The sequence below is a fragment of the Triturus cristatus genome, chromosome 10, assembly GCF_964204655.1.
Source record: "Triturus cristatus chromosome 10, aTriCri1.1, whole genome shotgun sequence".
Classification (NCBI taxonomy): Eukaryota; Metazoa; Chordata; class Amphibia; order Caudata; family Salamandridae; genus Triturus; species Triturus cristatus.
Window position 1 is genome coordinate 818,097,861 of NC_140593.1, and position 16,402 is coordinate 818,114,262.

The 16,402-nt window shown below is 49.3% G+C and overlaps 1 protein-coding gene across 4 annotated transcripts in view; it reads right to left on the bottom strand.

The window, feature by feature from the left end:
• RHBDF1 (rhomboid 5 homolog 1) overlaps positions 1-14,616 on the bottom strand; it is a 430,268-nt gene extending 415,652 nt beyond the window's left edge. For 2 of the 4 annotated variants that reach the window (XM_085628414.1, XM_085628412.1), the window contains exon 1: positions 14,112-14,616. The gene's annotated coding sequence lies outside the window, so the exon portion shown is untranslated. The remainder of the gene's footprint in view (positions 1-14,111) is intronic. The other 2 variants (XM_085628413.1, XM_085628411.1) reach the window with 2 other exon arrangements.
• Between the last annotated feature and the right edge of the window lie 1,786 nt (positions 14,617-16,402).

Below are 16,402 nucleotides of genomic sequence, written 5' to 3' on the forward strand. Positions count from 1 at the left end.
GGCGTATTGTAAATCACTGCGTAATCATTGCATAGTGACATTATTAATCTTGTTTTTCTTAAGTCTTTTAATAATTACTGCAAGTATATTGTTGCACATATATTACCCTATTACCAGAAATGTTTACAATGTTACTGCTGAACATTCTTTTAGTGACCTACCCCCGCATGAATTGTCCTATAGACTTGCGCTGCGCAATAACACTTTCATTAGTATGTTACATCATTCCCATCAGACTAGTAATGCTACTAATTGTTGGGTGTGTGGCCGACTCCCTCCCTATCAGAATTATAAAGGAGTCCTGCCTTTCTTTCCACATCCGTTTACACATAATGGCTCCTGTGGAGCATGGTTTAGTTTAATCAATTCCATAGACTCAGACACAGCAGTTTATCAAGACCATTGGGTATGGGGAAATCTGAACCTAGTTTTATTCAAAGTCTGTTACCCTGACAAGGAGGGTCGCCCCAAAGGAACAGGAACTGATCTAGAAAATGAAGTATATGGATTAGGTAATTTTACACCTAATCTCATGATTCTAAATGTCGAATCCGAAGTTGAACTAGTTTTACCCACCATGTCAGTATTCCCAGCGAAGGGTGAATTGTGTGTAAGAAAAGTTGGTTCCATACATATGGGCCATAGTAAATGCACTACTATAGTAGAATTCAGTGATCAAGGCAAATCTTCATTTAGAGCTTCTCGCCACTCCTACTTTATATGTGGTCAGACTGCATATATGCGTCTACCTCTAGATTGGGATGGTACCTGCTACATTGCATTCCTTTTGCCACCTGTTTTCCTAGCTCCTCCTGATTATTATAGAAATATTCATTTAGTACACAACAGAGAGCGGAGAGATCTCCCAATTGTCGATTATACTGAGACGGCATGGGACAAGTATGTAGATTTTAATAAAGGCATCTTTCCCTATATAGGTACTGTTACTAATAGTAAGCTGATACGTAGATTAACTAGAACCCTTGAAGCAGTAGTAAATGAAACTATTTCCGCTTTAGGCAATTTAACAGAAGAGCAGTCTGCTATGCGGATTGTTGTGCTTCAAAATCGTCTTGTCCTTGACGTCATCCTGGCTGATAGGGGCGGAGCTTGTAGGGTCATCGGATCAAGCTGCTGCGTATTCATACCAGAAAATTCGCCATCTGTATATAAAGCTATAACTCGCCTTCATAAGATTGTGAGCCAGATACACCAGAATCCAGGCACTTGGACTTGGTCCGGGTGGTTTTGGAGTGTGATATCAGCCTGGGGATGGAGAGTTCTATCCTTCCTAGGTATTGGCCTTCTCATACTATTCAGTTGCTGTCTATGTCTACAATGTGGACCAGCGATCTGTGGTCTGTGTGCCACATCGTGTATTCCACCACCAAGATTTCATTCGTCACGGAAGAAGAAAGAAGAACAAATGATGTTATATGAACAGATCAATGGATTGATGAAGATTGATATCTCTTAACGGGCAAGTAGGGGACAAGGAGGGAATGTGGAAATATGGATTTTTCTGATCAGTTATGTCCCCTATCTTGGACCCCAACGGTTCCATGTATGAATCACAAGTACATGTATGTTCCCTCCAGTTCCAGTTATGAAGACGCAAATACATGTGCATCCACCGTCAACCTGTCCTCTGTCAGATCCACCATGAATAGGCTGGATATTCCATTCCTAAGTATGAAAGGCCACCGACTTTATATGGCTCAGTTACTCCATTTTACAGTTCAGGCGAGTAGGCCCCGATTCTGCCATCAAGCTTTTTCTTGCTCTCTGCCTCTGACAGCTTCAGTTTGAGCTCGCATCTGTATCCATGAACTTTGTCCTACTCCCTGTGCGGCTAACGGTGCCTGCCTCGGCCGGGTTTGCCTGCCTGCCAAAAACTGTATTTCACCTTCGAGTTATCTGCTTCGCTCCTCAGCCGATGCATTCCTGTCTAGTAGTTTAAGTAAACATTCTTCCAGCTACCGAGCAAAGGCCCGGCCTCTCTGTCTTTATTCAAGTAATTCATAGCCCTGTTACCATGGAAGGTTTCTGCCCCTTGCATCTCATATAGACACTTAGACGCTTGTACACGCACGCACAGGCAGTATAGAATAGATTCTGTCCGAGAGTCCTTCCTTTGTGGATAACATAGTTCTTTAAACATAGGATGTTAGATATGATTTGGGATTAGGTTGACTTGACCCCCCAGACTTCTTGTCTCCACATGTAGAGCTAAATGTCAAGTCCCCTTCACCCCCTAGTTGCACGTCAATCACACGTCATGCTGCTGCGCGCGCATCTATGCCAAGTATAATCTTATAGATCCACCTATATATGACATCATAACCAATTATGTTCCTTTTTCGTCCTTATTACGCCCATTTTCGGTTACGCATGTGAATCGTCATTTTCCTTATCAATTGTTACGCCTACTGCATTCGCTTCATTGTAATGTATGTTCTATAAAAGTCATTTCTTGTCAATAATGTATGTACTTCACTTCCTGAACCTCCGTGGTGATGGAACTTGGAGCAACCGATTATAATCGACCATTGGAATAAAGCCCATTCCGAACCTCTAATACCACGGATTCTGCCTCTTATTTACTGAGCTATTTTATTATGTTTCTGTATCAAATTAAGTCCCGGTAATTAAATTATTTACCACAGCACAGACACTGTGATGTGAAATCGGAAGCTGGGACTGAGGTGGCAATGGTAAGAATGCACAAGTAAAGTTGTGGAGTAAAGTCCTGAGACCAGGCGTCCTAGGGGGTCTCCTCCGGTGCAATAACCATCACCAGGCTGACAGAACAGCGCCAAGAGGCTGTGGCAACGATATCGTATGCGCTACTTAAAAGATTGCACATGAAATCAGAGCTCTTTAAGGGTCAGAGTCACCAGTAAAACATGCAATATCACACTGGGTTTAGTGGCTAGCCAGTGTGTTATGAATCCCACCGCAAGGAAGGAAAGACACCCACGGCCGCAGTTCGAAAAGTGAAATATAGTAATAATCAGAGTGCAGAGAGGCCCTGGGCACGGTGCCACTGCACCTGCGGCATCCACGGAAGCTACGCTCCTGACTGGTTTATCTGCTGGGAGGGGGGGGTCTGCTATCACATGTGCAGTTCTTACATGTGATCTCGTCATGTGCATTGCTGAGGGGGGAGGGGCGCGCTGCCCTGCTAACCTCGGGTTGGCAGCGCCCCAAGCCCGGCAGCGTGCCACGCCATAGAATGCATACATCCAAGCCACCAGGGCGTGGCTGCTCTCTGAGAACCCCAGGGCGTGTGGATAGGGGGCGGGGGTGCACGCTGGAGGGGGTTTGGAGGGGGGCATCCTCAAGAAGGGAGCGGTCATGCATGCAGGAGAGGGGGCGATGGCCGCCCTTCATCCTCTTTTGAAAGCAAGAGAAATTTGATAAATATGTGATCGGTTTGTTTCAAACACAAATAATGAAGGGAGTCATTGATGTATGTACTGCGGCCGAACAAAGCACTCTACTTTCTGCCTCGGGAGCATAAACAGAGTATTCTAGAACATATAAATAACACAAGTGGCCGTGAAAGTGCAAGCGATCGCAAAAGCGATCGCGAATGTAAAAAAATCAAGCAGGAAGTGGGATAAGGGAGGGGGTAGGGCACGTCGCGCCCTCTAAGGGGAGAGAGGCACGCAGGCTGGCAAATGGTGTGCACTTTCGGGGCCGCTTTGATGTTCTCAGTGACCGTGCGGCTCACTGAGCACATCAAAGCGGCCGCGAAATGATCACGCAGGCTGCCAAATGGTGCGCACGCCCGGCGCACATGCACTGTATTTGGAGGCCTGAAAAGCACTAGTTTGCACTTCCAAATCTCCCGAATACTAAAGCTCTCGCCAGAGCAGCGCTAAAGCGCTGGCTCAGGCGAGACCTAAAAACTGCTGGTGCTCAGCACCGGTGAGACCCGGCCCCCTTAAAGCCCTGGGGCTTGCTATACTTACTGTGGGTGGGCTTAAACCCTGCCCATTGGTTTCTATTGCTTGGCTTCATTGATACTGTCAATTGCTTGCTTCGTATTTGATAGCTTGCCTTGTCCATTGTACATTTGCCCTTCCCTTGTGGCATTTCCTCCATACTACCCTGCTGATTGGCTGACTTGTATTCTTCCGCTGCACACTTTTAGGGAACTACTCCTCTTTTATTCTTTCTGCACTCCATGAGAGTTCAAGTGTTTTCCACCCCTCTCCTTCATCTGCTGCTTCTCTTCAAATCCCCCCACAGGCCCAATAGGTCCATGTTGATCTCTCCCTCATATGTGCTGCACTCTCTCTCTCATGTGCTTCCATCTGTGCTTGTGTGCTCGGTGTCAGTAGCGGCCGGTGTCACGGAAGAGTGGCATGGCGGGGGTAGACGGGGAATCAACTGTGATGATGAAAATACATTCATAAAATAACTTACCTGCCGCCCGTCGCATCGCTGCTCTTCTCCTCCTCTCTGGGTCCACACAGGCTCCCAGGCTCCCCTACGGCCAATCCTGAGGCTGCTCTCAGGATGAGAGCAGCCTCGGGATTTGCCTGAACGACCTGAATGTAAGCTTCCAAAGAGGCAGGGAGCCGGTGCCTACCGTCTCCAACCCAAAAGACAATCAATTACTGACCAGATGCTGCATGTGGTTTTTTTGTGACACTGGACAATGTGGCCAAAACAATAGAATTCACTGGTAATTACTGCAATACGGCTAGTATTAATACATTAGTACTCCAGTAATGCTATCTACAGGCGTTACGCATTACTACATTAGCATTACAGTCGCACTACTATGTAGCACAAGTATATTGCTGCTGTTAGTACTTTATTACTATTGGTATTACACTACAATGAATACTAACACTACTGGCAGTATTACCACATTAGCACCACAGTGGTACTACTGCTGCTAGTACTGTTACACTACTACTTCTACTGTTCATATTACTACAATAGTGCTTCGGTACTACTATTGCTGTCTACTACTTTTACACTGCCAGTACTACCTCTGCTACTGCAGCACTATAGTAGTACTACTGCTATCTAGCACTATGACACTACTACTAATATTACAGTATTACAGCAACAGTAGCATGGTACTACTACTAGCATGGCCTGTTACTATTACACTACTATACTAATGCTACTACTGCTACTAATAGACTATTACTGCCTTTCTACTACTAGTGCTGACACTAAAACATCTATTAATAATAGCATGCAATTATCAATATTATTGGACCGGGCGGCCCTTCTCGCGTCAATATCCGTTGTTAACAGCAGCCAAGACCTTCCCAAACCGACTCCAGGGGTACAAATATCAATCTGGAGATGGTTTCTACACACCAGGCTTGGGAAAAGGCCTAATTCGTTTTTAGTTGGACTAGAACATCTTCCTAAGTGAGGATTTTCTACAAAAACATGTATTTTCTATATGAAGTGCACTGGCAAAAGCTCGTTTTGAACCCGGTTGCCTCTTGGCGCTAGCAGTGGCGTGTGATGGAGTCTTCTGGCGTCATGGGGTATGTTTTCATTAGCAGCACCAGGCTCCTTGTTGAACACAGTTTAATGCCCGAAACCCCGTAGCTCCAACTGCCATCCTGAGCTACTTATGCCTGTTGAACTGGAATTTCAGCATATTTAAAATTCTTCAGTCAGAGGTGACTCTGAGCGCAGCGCTGTGTAAAGTAGCTCAGTGGGTAAATGCGTCTCTTACAACGAGAAGGGTCAAGGGTTCGCGTCCTCACCAGAGACAGCGCGGTGAAACGGGCTCATTGAGGAGTTACTGCAGCGGATTGTTTTGTGAGGTAGTTCACCGGGTTAATATGTCTCCAACAGGCCTACAAGCTGAAGGTCACGGGTCACACCCTCCGCCTTTCATCCCTCCCAGGTCGATGCAATAAACGCCATAGAGCTGAGTGATAGCAACACCTGCTCCTTTTGCGTCTTTCCAGACATGCTTTAGGCCTCACAACGAAAAAAACATTATCGCTGTTACGCTTCGTTTCCTTTTTTTGGCCTTTGAAACTCTCGGCTCTCTCCAGTGATGTCCGAAGGGCGAAAAGGCGTTACACAATCTGTGTCCACGCTGCATTTTTCGAAAGTTAATGACTGTTTTCAATACGCTGTGTACAAAGTTACCGTTTACTTTACTCGCTCGAGTTTCCTAAATAGCTGCTTCCTCTTGGAATCCATCCTGCCGCCTCCCACGGGACACCGAGCCCACGGACCCATGGAAGAGAGTGACGCGCCCGATGACGCCATCTTTGTTTTCGACATTCGTTTCCATATCGACAAGGGTAAAGCCTGCGCCATACATAGCACTGGTTTCTGCATCACAGATCTGATGTTAAAATCCTTTTACAGTGAAAGACGTCACCCGTGTCCTAACTTCAAAGGAAGAATGTGCACTATATGAACGTGTATAACATTACATACCATAGCAAAATATAGCATAATATATGGGATAAAGTAGCCCCCGGCTGTACATTATAAGAAGACTTCAAATCACAAAAAAATGTCATGACCATATAGAGGAAATAAGCGAAGGCCGCGTTCCTACATAAGGTCATGGAACTCCAAGTTCCTACATAAGGTCATGGATCTCCAAGGTGACTTGTAATCCTTATAACGTATAGCGGGGTACTTAATTCCTTATAATACAAGGTAACAGCATATATCTTCCTACAAATTGTTTAAATCCATAGGGGGCTTATTTACAAGCCCCTTGCATCACTTTTTATGTGCTAAAAAGTGACCACAGAGCAAGGAGCTTGTAAATAAATCAATTAGGCCCTGATTACGAGTTTTTGGCGGAGCAGTGGCATGGCGGTGCAAAACGCCGCACCACAGCTCCACCAAAGGTCGCGCCGCCCACCAGATTTTGACTTCTTAGTAGTTTGGCAGGCAGGCAGCGTGGTGGTCACATGGCGGTGCCTCTTGTAAAGGGGGCGGTGCCATTAAAAAAGGCACTGCAGTGGGACCGTACTCCAATGGTCCTGCATGGCCTAGACTCGAAAGTCCATGCCATGCAGGGACCTATGTGCACACAGGGAAGCACATGTTATGCTCCCCTGTGTGCATCCACATATGTTTGACGCACAGGGGGGTCCTGTAGGGCCGCCTTTGTTTCCTCTCTGCCAGGTTTTTCATGGTGATTGAACCGCCATGAAAAGCCTGGCCGAAAGGAAACTTGTAATAGGCTTTGCGGTACCGTGGCGGTCCTGCCAAGCATATTGAGGCCACTGACCGCTGCTCCTACGACAGGGAACAGCAGTTCCCTGGTGAAGTGGGCGGTCCCAGCATAGTCCGACTGCCCAAAGCGTAATCGGGCGGTCAGACCGCCAGCGCGGCGGTGTCTGGATCCGCCTACTGCCGCGCCACCACGAGTTTAGCGGACCCTTGGACCGCCAGACTCATATTAGGGCCCTTAGTGTTTTGTTCTTTCATACGAAAGAGAAGGATGTTTGCATGTATAAGCATCGGCAGTGCAAACTACACACAGCAAAAATCAGGTCCATATCAGTTGCAAGATATGAGAATCAGTTTAATCTAAGTCAGATTTTAATAATGATTTAAGTCACAATGTGTAGAACCCTACACAGAGATTCTTTCCTTCCTACAATTACCTAAACCGGCAAAAAATAAACATCTTGCCATAAATATCTCCTTTCTTCTGATCACTATTTTTTTTTTTTTAAAAGAACTTTTGATGGAAAAGACAGGTTTCGTTTTTGTAGTTTAAACTGCAGCTTTAGTCATGGTTCATGCCCTGCCCTTTCTCTTGGCTGCTGGGTCTGGCAGCAGGCACTGTGACGTCAGAACTCAACGGCAAGATGTTTTTTTTGCATTTGAGCACATACATATTTTTTTTTATCACAGGCAGCTAGAGATGTCCCAAGTGGCATGTAATGCGCTATTACCAAAGGTAGGACTGGGAGGCGCATCATTACCCAGACTCCATCTATCATTAGTAATCTACTCTTCCCACATTAAACAAGCATTAGCAAAGCCAATAGGTCTGGAGTTTGCTGCCAGCCTTTGTGCATTGTCTGCGCTACTTTCGCCATCTCATTTTTTGTAAAATTGCATTGCTAGGGGAGCTGCTAGGCCTCTACCAACGTAAAATAAACATTAGTTCAAAGCAATATTTTTTGTTCTTTAACCCCTTCGCCGCAGCATGAATTTTGCCGCGGCGCTGGGGGGGTTTGGGGGCAGCGCGGCGCCCCCATGCTCATGACGGAACCATTCCGTCATGAGTCACGGGCGCGCTGTGCTCATGACGGAGTGGTTCCGTCACGACTCCGCCCACTGCGCTAATCGCCCGCACAGGCGGGGAATTAGCGCCGCGTGGGCGGAGCGGCCGCCAACGGCCGCAGCATGACGGAACCACTCCGTCATGAGCACACGGCGCCCGTGGCTCATGACGGAGTGGTTCCGTCATGAGCAGGGAAGGGGTTAAAACACACACTGCCATAGTAGTCCCTGGCACTGAAGAGAACGATTTTGTGTGCAACTGTGCTCTTGTGAAAGGGCAGAATGCTGTCACTCGCAGTGAAGTTAGCCAATGGCTGAAATGGGCTGACCCATTGTCCCTGACTGCATGCTGCACTGGGTAACAATATATGTAAACATACAAACTGACCAATAGATAAAACGGTCTGGCTGAAAGCCCCTGAAAGTATTATGGGGAGAGGAGTTGGCCTAACTGCTAAGGCAGTCGACCTCAAATCTGGGGAACCGGGTTAGGGCAGTCGACCTCAAATCTGGGGAACTGGGTTCGAGTCTCGGCAATGACGCTCAACATCCTGTGATTCTGGGCTATCACTTAATCTCCCCATGCCTAACAAAAATGAATGTGTCCTCATGTAACGCAACTGGTGCTCTGTAAAGTGCTCTGATACCCGATACATTCATGTCAAGTTCGCGCTATGTGCAACTCCATAAAAAACAAGCATTGGCATAGCCAATAGGTCTTGCTTTTGGGACCTTATAAGTGTTTAGTCATGGAACAGTTGCATAACTAAACACTTATAAGGTCCCAAAAGCGAGACCTATTGGCTATGCCAAGGGTTGTTTTAACTGCTGCAATCTATTGAAGCCTCACGGAGAACATCAAAGCGGCCGTGAGGCCCCGAAAGTGATCGCGATCAAACATCAAAGCGGCCGTGAAAGTGAAAGTAATCTCGGTAAAGCGCGGCACACGCGCACATGCACTGTAGCTCTAGGCTGGCCTGGTAGCACTTTTTGGAGCCCTCTCAATAAGTCTCGGCAGACCAGCGCATGCGCTGGGTCAGGCGAGACCTAAAAAAATATATATACATATAATTTTAGTAAAATCAAAAGGTCTTGTCTAATGCCGCACCTAAAAATAATGCAAAATAGCATGTTATAACTTACAACAAAGTTAAACCGTTCCCAACAAACGTAGGAGGCACTTACACGAAAAAGGTCAGTGTATTCAAACACAACTCTATAGCTCTGAAATCTTGCTGCTTCACTCCATTCTGAAGCCAGCCACAAGCCTGCTGCACCAACACTTGAACACATCTTCAGACCTCATGCAGGACACATCCCAACCCTTTCCACATGTGCCAACCCATAAACCCACACAACCAACCACGTGCAACAAACGGATTAGCCTCTGATAGGACCACCCTGAAGCGCTTCTGGGTCTCACAAGGGGAACGAGGCACTATACAAATGCCTCAAAGCGTATATATTACAGAGTTGGCGGGAGCAGCTGTGTAGTTTTGATTAAATCAACCTCCCCTACACACACAATAACTAGAAATCTGCTAATAATAGTTGTGAGAAGCTACACATGCTGCATTTCTGTGGAGACATCTAAGCACTATAGAAAAGGTGCTGCTATTTGTGGCCTGTTGCATGGTAAAGTGAGGTGACAAGAGTCAAACCAATGTGTCACTGTATTGAAAACTGCAGCAACTCTTGGCAGGGTCAAACCACCAAGCTGTGTTTGTTCTGCCTCTGGACACTTCTTTCTTTTTTTTTCTATCTCACCGAGTCAAGGCCTGTTCCCAATTTTTTTTCTAAATCCGGTTTCACTTGCTGTGTGTACAAATGAGTCAGCAACAACACAAGAGACCCTTGTAGTGTTCATGGGTGGAGTCTGCGGAATCCCCCTCTAAAGTCAACGCACAGGTGTTTGTGACTCATTCATACTTTGGGTGTTTCTGGCACATACCAAGGGGACGGGTGCGTGATACTGGCCAGTGTGAGTTAATACACGAACCCAAACCACCTCCCCCACTCGTCAGTAGAAAGCAAACAGGTAAGCCAGCATTGGGGGTTAATGCTCCTGCTGCTGAGACGTGTGAGAAGCCTGCTTGTGAAAGGTCTGAATTTGTGCCAGGACCCTAAATGGCTTTCATTATTTTTCCGAGATTGATAAACTAGACTTTCAGGCTGTTGAATGACACCTGCTACATTTTGCACATATATTGGCTACTGATTCAGAGCACCTGGTCATGGTCAGCTGGGAAGCTAACATCAGTCTTTGAAAATGTGCTCACAACAGCCCCATCTTGCATTGAGTCAGAGGCAAGTTATTGCAGCCATCTCCAAGTGGACAGGGGGCACATTTTATAAGTTTTCTACCAGACAAATGGTGTGTTCCCTAAGGGCAGTTTGTCAGACTGGACAGCCCATGCTCCACTCCTAAAAGCGGCTATGGGGCCCTCTGCAAGGGGGCTTCCCCTGCGCCCTGCAGTGCCAGTCCAGACCTGTACCTGGAGCATCAGTCCAGACCGGCACCTGGAGCATCAGTCCAGACCGGCACCTGGAGCATCAGTCCAGACCGGCACCTGGAGCATCAGTCCAGACCGGCACCTGGAGCATCAGTCCAGACCGGCACCTGGAGCATCAGTCCAGACTGGCACCTGGAGCATCAGTCCAGACTGGCACCTGGAGCATCACTCCAGACTGGCACCTGGAGCATCAGTCCAGACTGGCACCTGGAGCATCACTCCAGACTGGCACCTGGAGCATCAGTCCAGACCGGCACCTGGAGCATCGACCGGCACCTGGAGCATCAGTCCAGACCGGCACCTGGAGCATCAGTCCAGACCGGTACCTGGAGCATCAGTCCAGACCGGCACCTGGAGCATCAGTCCAGACCGGCACCTGGAGCATCGACCGGCACCTGGAGCATCAGTCCAGACCGGCACCTGGAGCATCAGTCCAGACCGGTACCTGGAGCATCAGTCCAGACCGGCACCTGGAGCATCAGTCCAGACCGGCACCTGGAGCATCAGTCCAGACTGGCACCTGGAGCATCAGTCCAGACCGGCACCTGGAGCATCAGTCCAGACCGGTACCTGGAGCATCAGTCCAGACCGGCACCTGGAGCATCAGTCCAGACCGGCACCTGGAGCATCAGTCCAGACCGGCACCTGGAGCATCAGTCCAGACCGGCACCTGGAGCATCGACCGGCACCTGGAGCATCAGTCCAGACCGGTACCTGGAGCATCAGTCCAGACCGGCACCTGGAGCATCAGTCCAGACCGGCACCTGGAGCATCGACCGGCACCTGGACCATCAGTCCAGACCGGCACCTGGAACATCAGTCCAGACTGGCACCTGGAGCATCAGTCCAGACTGGCACCTGGAACATCAGTCCAGACCGGCACCTGGAACATCAGTTCAGACCGGCACCTGGAGCATCATTCCAGACCGGCACCTGGAGCATCATTCCAGACCGGCACCTGGAACATCAGTCCAGACCGGCACCTGGAGCATCAGTCCAGACCGGCACCTGGAGCATCAGTCCAGACCGGCACCTGGAGCATCAGTCCAGACCGGCACCTGGAGCATCGACCGGCACCTGGAGCATCAGTCCAGACCGGTACCTGGAGCATCAGTCCAGACCGGCACCTGGAGCATCAGTCCAGACCGGTACCTGGAGCATCAGTCCAGACCGGCACCTGGAGCATCAGTCCAGACCGGCACCTGGAGCATCGACCGGCACCTGGACCATCAGTCCAGACCGGCACCTGGAGCATCATTCCAGACCGGCACCTGGAACATCAGTCCAGACCGGCACCTGGAGCATCATTCCAGACCGGCACCTGGAGCATCAGTCCAGACCGGTACCTGGAGCATCAGTCCAGACCGGCACCTGGAGCATCATTCCAGACCGGCACCTGGAGCATCAGTCCAGACCGGTACCTGGAGCATCAGTCCAGACTGGCACCTGGAACATCAGTCCAGACCGGCACCTGGAGCATCAGTCCAGACCGGCACCTGGAGCATCAGTCCAGACCGGCACCTGGAGCATCAGTCCAGACCGGCACCTGGAGCATCAGTCCAGACCGGCACCTGGAACATCAGTCCAGACTGGCACCTGGAACATCAGTCCAGACCGGCACCTGGAGCATCAGTCCAGACCGGCACCTGAAGCATCAGTCCAGACTGGCACCTGGAGCATCAGTCCAGACTGGCACCTGGAGCATCAGTCCAGACTGGCACCTGGATGGAGCACGTGGCCTTAGTCACGTACTTGACTGACGAGCCACCGCTCAGGAGTTTACCAACATTTCACAGGGACTGTCTCGTGCCTGCGATGCGGACTGCAAGGTCCTTCCACAGAGGACCGAACTCTGTCCTCGGAGGACGCGATCCAGCAAGAAAGAAGACAGCGTTTGATGACGAGCTGAAAATGCGAATTATTCCTGCCCGCTGCACTACAGCAGAGAACCCCTCCAGCGGGTGGTTCCTCTCGGCTGCTCTGATGCATAAGGGCTCAATGAAGCGAGAGCCGGTCGCAGCCGGAAGTAAATCAAAACCACTCATATAGATAGTGTGTGCGCGCGTGTGCGCGCCGGTGTCTGGAAGTAGGTTCGTGTATGTGTGGGGGTGTGCGCGGGCGTTTGTGGGTGTGTCTGCGTGTGGGCTTAGGTGTCTACAGAAATGTGTGCGTGTGGTTTGCTTAGGTATCTCTGTGGGGTGGCGTGTGTGTTTGGATATCCATAGGTAGTTCGCGTGTGTGTTTGGGTGCCTGAATGCGTGTGTCTAGATAGGGAGATCATGTGCGTGTGTTTGGCTGTCTATATAGGGAGCTTGTGTATGTATGTGTGTGCCTGAGTTTCTATATAGCGAGTTAATGGTGTTCGTTGTGTGCGCGTGGGTGTAAGACTGTGTAAAAAAGTGACTTGGGTTGATAGGTGCTGGCGTGTGTTTGTGTGTGCGAAACAGGATGTGCCCAGGTGTATAGGTTGTCAGCGGGAGTGTGTGTAGTGTTTCTTTTATGTCCAGGGGCATGTGTGTAAGCGTGCTTGTATGTGTGGAAGGCTGCTTGCGTGCATATGTGCGTGAACACGGGCGAGGGTTGTGTGTACGGGGCATTTGTGTGAGAAGAAGGGTTGTGTGTACGTGTTAGAAATTCGTGTTTCATGAGACTGCGTGTTTGTGTGGGATTGCTCGCGAGTGCAATGTGACTCTTCTGTGTGTTTGTGTGCGTGGTGTGTGTTTCTCAAGTCTGTTAGGAGTGTGTGTAGTGAAAGAAATACATTTAAAGAAGAGGCCGTGGTGGGGGGGGATATCTCGAGGTTGAAGGCGGCAGTTCTCCTTCCAAAAAGAGCTTCAACCAAAAACACTTTCCAAGAAACTATTTTTAATCTAAACTAAATCGGCGGTACAGGCATAGGAACTCAAAAGCGTCATTCAACGTGCAGCTCTTACAGATGGGACTGCGTTCCTGCGAAGAAAAAATGCACACCTTGCTTTCCTTGAACGAGCCCGTCGGAAGCCTGATATTCCGGACTGTACAGAGGGACAGACTCTGCCCCCCCCCCCCCCCACACCCCCCCACACCCCGGTCCCCCTCCCCCAACAGCCCTGTGCCGACCCTCTGGATACTAGCACAGGGCATACATACATTACAGAAAGAAGTGACGTAAAAAAGTTCTCATATGAAAGTTTGCCTCCCTATAGGGCTGTATGGAATGAGAGGGGGAGAGGGGGCGCGGAATGAGAAGAGCAACGCCTCAAATGCCCCCACCCCCACTTGTGAACCATGCTCAGAAACAATATCGTAACATATAATCCACCTGATAAAAACATATGAAATACAGCTCAATAAACTTACACCGGGGACGCCTTGGGCGGGCAGAGGTTCCACGAGCGGTCAGCTGGTATATTCCATTTGGGGCTGTGGCCCGTGGGTAAAGTCCGAGTACATGGAGAGGCGCCCGCATACAGTTCCGTCAAAAAGTCACCCAAGTGCCGCTGCCGGGAAAGTGCAGCCGGTGACAAGTTTCGACAGTGCACGCATGGGTTGGTCCCGGAGCCGAGGGCCGGCCCCTCCCGGAGGTTAGTGCCAGGGAACTGTACAAACAGAGGGCGGGGCTCGCTGCATGCCGGAGAGGCAGGGAGGAGCCGGAGGGACCGGGGCCAGGCGGAGGGGCCCAGAGACAGGCAGCGGGGTCCAGAGGCAGGCAGAGGGGGCCCAGGCGTCCCGGGAGCTCACCTCTCAGTCCTGACTCACGTGCCAAGAGTGCCGGCGGGGATGTGGGCTCCGCGGCTCTGTCAGGCTCACAGCAACGGAAGCGCTGCATGCAAACATGTCCACAGGCACGCCGCCTGCGAGCTGCAGCAGGCAGGAAGAAAGCGAGCAGCAGGCTGAAGGAAATAGGCGTTATTCGTAGCTGGAGCCTCGTAGAGCCGCTCCCTCACCTGCAGTTTTCTCAGAGAGAGCCCAAAGTATAGGCGTAGCTCTCAATAGTACAGCAGGTGCACTGGCACCGGTGACGCGGGGAGCGAGGGGTCCCCTCGGCACCCGACTGGCCATTAGTGCCACTCTGACATTACTCCGGTAGGCTGCGGCCAAGTGCGTTCAGAGCCTGACAGGCTGGCAGCCGGGCATGTCCCAACCATGAAAACCCGTGGCTGACGCTTCATCCCTGCCACGTCCCCCTGCGGGGCGGCGGCAGGTCGAACGTTGTTGCGAGGGCTGAATTTCGACTGGGGACAAATAATGCCTGCCTGCTTCAGTGCGAGATAAGGTGGGCATAACCAGTGCATAACTTGCACTAAAAACTGTCCCATGCCCCAAAATGAAAGCGAACCCCGTTAGTCACAACGCGGCTCACATTTGCATTTTGCAAATTAAGGGTAAATACTGTCTCACCAGGCCATAAAGCAGACCCACAAATAGACAAACATCCAACCCACTCATTAGCCTTTCAGACTAGCCCTTCTGGCTCCCATAGACTGTCCTGCGGCCACCATGAGCCAGACAATGCAAAGTTATGTTTTTCAAATGGGAAACCTGTTATTCAAAAAACCCGAATGACTAACGCTCCTCCCAGGGAAACTGGTCCGTCCTAGAGTTTTTTTTCCCAAAGGTTGGAACAAATATTTTAGGAATTGACCAAGAATTCCTGGGGTATTCCTTGGGATGTGCAAAAGTCTCAGGTCCCCAAGAGAACTGACATTCCTACCACTCCATAAGTATCTGCAGGGAAAATAGTTTTCCTGTTTAGAGCCCCCTTCTCCTGCCTTCACATCAGTCTTGAAAGGTTTTCCTCCACATTCTCACCACCCAACCACTTTTAATCCTGATTTTGACAGAAGTAAATTTGGAAATGTTTAGGAGTGGGAAACTACCAATAAATGTCAGCTGAATATTAGCAAACCTTTCCGTTTGCGGATGTTCAGAAACTTTTGCTGGTGGGCCCACTGAGGCGCACAAATAAACCTGCCCTGGCAAATTAATTTAATCGCAAGGCAATTTCATAATACTGGCAGGATTTCTGTGTGAACAAATTCAATTTGCAAGGGTAAATTCCTCCCATTCCTAATTCTGGGAATCAAGAATGAGATTTTGTAATTGCGCTTTGATGCACAAAGAGCCCTGTGAACTTGATACATGGAACACAAACTCAGCGAAGAAACAATTGAGGGTCAAATTTCAACAGTGGCCAGAGTAGCAGAAAGACGCACTTCTTTAAAGTACACTACATCACAGTGCAGTAATAGTACACTTATGCTCCCAGAGTCCAACTACCGCTCCTGTCACTCATTGACTATGCTTGCCTTTGACCCTGTACAGCGCTCTGCTGCCTTTTGGCTACATTATATACTTCCTGTCACCTATTTGTTTCCAGGAGTGCACTACAACCCACCCCCAGGTGGCACTCTTCTTGGTGGGTCTGGTTGGTGCTAACATGTACAAGAGTGTGGACAGTTCTGAGTCTGTGCATTTAGTATTTTATTGGCTCATGGCACAGCTTATGTAAATCCAAGGGCCTCTGTTTTGGTGTAAAGTACACAAAAAAGTGATGGATGGAATGTTGGACTTAATCTCAGCTATTTGTAAGTACTCAGGTCTCATCCCAGTCCATGGTTATTTTGCACACCATGTCACCTCAGTTTGGC